This window comes from Cherax quadricarinatus, chromosome 2 (assembly GCF_038502225.1).
Source record: "Cherax quadricarinatus isolate ZL_2023a chromosome 2, ASM3850222v1, whole genome shotgun sequence".
In the NCBI taxonomy this organism is placed as follows: domain Eukaryota; kingdom Metazoa; phylum Arthropoda; class Malacostraca; order Decapoda; family Parastacidae; genus Cherax; species Cherax quadricarinatus.
The window spans coordinates 40,516,461-40,518,960 of NC_091293.1; the positions used below are offsets into that span (position 1 = coordinate 40,516,461).

The 2,500-nt window shown below is 39.0% G+C and overlaps 1 protein-coding gene across 4 annotated transcripts in view; it reads right to left on the bottom strand.

Annotated features, from left to right (window-relative positions):
• The window catches only part of myo (growth/differentiation factor myoglianin), a 380,702-nt gene that overhangs the window by 348,334 nt on the left and 29,868 nt on the right, over positions 1–2,500 (bottom strand). The window lies entirely within an intron of this gene.

Here is a 2,500-nt window from a genome sequence, read left to right on the forward strand (position 1 = left end):
CTCGAGACACTCCCCAGATAGGGAGCCAAGGCCGGGTCACCACTACTTGGAAAAGACACGGGCCGGGAGAATACCGGCGAATAAAAAAAAAAAAAAAATAATGGAGATAATAAATGTTTTAAGCTCACCTTAACGTTTATTAGTCATTGTATGGCAGATTTTACATTATAAAATAACAGCATAAACAGTGATGTAGTGAAGGTTTATAATATCTTTAAAGAAGCTAAATTTTGGGTGAGTTCCGTGGCTTCATCATATGCAGAGCAATACCTGGATGACGCACGGGAATAATAGCAGTTATATACAACCTCCCACTTAAAAGTAGAAGATCGTGACAGAAATATAAGAACAATAACAGGGCCACAATGAAGATTTTAAGATGCATATAGAAGATCGAGAACACTGAGAGCAAGATTGAGGGAGACTGCAATGACAAATTTCCTGAGTTTAATATTTTTTTCTTGGATTGTAAGTAAATATGTGATACAACACCACACCGGGAATGAGAAGACTTGCAAAGAAAAGAGCTCAAGTGGACCGAAAAGTACCTGACAAAAAGAAGACAGAAATGATAGTAAGAGAGGAAGAATAAGTGTAAATTAGAATAACAAGAGAGGTCCCCCAAGATTGGTACTAGGACCCGTACTTTTCTTTATATACATGTATGACTTACCATATGATATCCAAACCAATGTATCGTTGTTTGCTGAGGACTTTAACGACAATAAAAACAAGAAAGGGTGAAAACAGGATGAATGAAGACTTGGAGAGGACTCAGGAGTGATCAAACAAATGGCTACTGGCCTTAAACTGAAAAGGGTGTGGAAAGGTTAGGTACCGAGTTTAAATTACCAGCAAAGAAACTACAAATAGCGAACAGGAAGATTCTGGGAGAAATCATTACACTAAACATTTCTCTAGAGGTATATATAATCAAATAAACTGCTATAGCATGTTAAGCTAACAAATCACTGAGTTGTTGAAAATAGTTTAACAAGAAACCTTCCACGATACTGTCAATTGCCATTATATTTGCAGGAAAGTTCTAAGCCCATTGGAGTCATACAACACCTGGAAAATGGGAGGAAATTAGGTTCAATCGAATGAAGAACAAGACAAGTCCAACGTCTTGGATCAAGATGCCCTCACTAGCATGAGGGTAACCTTCCTTGAAGAAAGGATACTGGCACCCCTTACTTAGAATATATAGCAACATCATTAGTAACAGGCTTTAGAGATCATGTTCAGAAATCGGTAGGAGGTCCAGAACTTTGCAACTACACTTTTTTACTAACTGAGAGAGTTGAACGATAATGAGAGGATAAGAAAAGTGAACTTAACCGTTGAGGAGAAAAGGAAAGGAAAGGAACAGACATGATAACGACGCACAAATAATTAAAGAATTTAACAAAGAGTGACCATTTGAAATAAGTCACTGTGTCTGACTTTTTTGGGTTATCCTAGGTTCTCTACACATATGCTGCTATGTATGATAATTCTATGTAACTGTATTTGTGTATACCTGAATAAACTTACTTACTTGCTTACTTACTTACTCCTGGAGAGCGAAACATTGCCACAATAAAAATGTCACATTAGCTACACTTGTGTCCTTTTACTTTACAAAGAAGGAATGTTTAAATGAGAGACATAGTAGCGAAAGGGCAAAGTTGAAAGTTAAATACTCAAATACGAGGAATATTAGGCAACATTTTTTTCATTCTTGGAATGGTAAGCAAGTGACATGAGCTGAATGAAGGGGTTACAGAAGAAGTCTACATGCACAGTATCAAGTTAAGGTATCATATTAGCACAAGAATAATAATAAGACAACAGAATAAGCTATATGCATATACTCGAATAAATAGAAATAAACATTCGTGCACGTACGTATAACATACAGAAACTGGCATGAGAATCACACAGACACGAATGTAAATACGAAGACATGAACACTGCTGACACCCACACGCCAGGAGCTGAGTCTCGACCCCTGCAACCACAATTAGGTGAGTCTACACACACACACACACACACACACACACACACACACACACACACACACACACACACACACACACACACGCACACACACACACACACACACACACACACACACACACACACACACACACACACACACACACACACACACAAACACATAGAAAAGAGGCACTAAACTATAGACCAGTGTCACTGACGAGTATGGTATGCAAAGTCATGGAGAAGATTATCAGGAGGAGAGTGGTGGACACCCGGAACGGAACAAGAGTATAAACGACAACCAGCACGGATTCATGGAAGGCAAATCCTGTGTCACAAACCTTCTGGTGTTTTATGACAAAGTAACAGAAGTAAGACACGAGAGAGAGGGATGAGTTGACTGCATCGTCTTGTACTGCAAGAAGGCCATCGACACACTTCCCCACAAGAGATTAGTGCAGAAGCTAGAGGATCAGGTGCGTATAACAGGAAGGGCACTGCAATGGATCAGAGAATA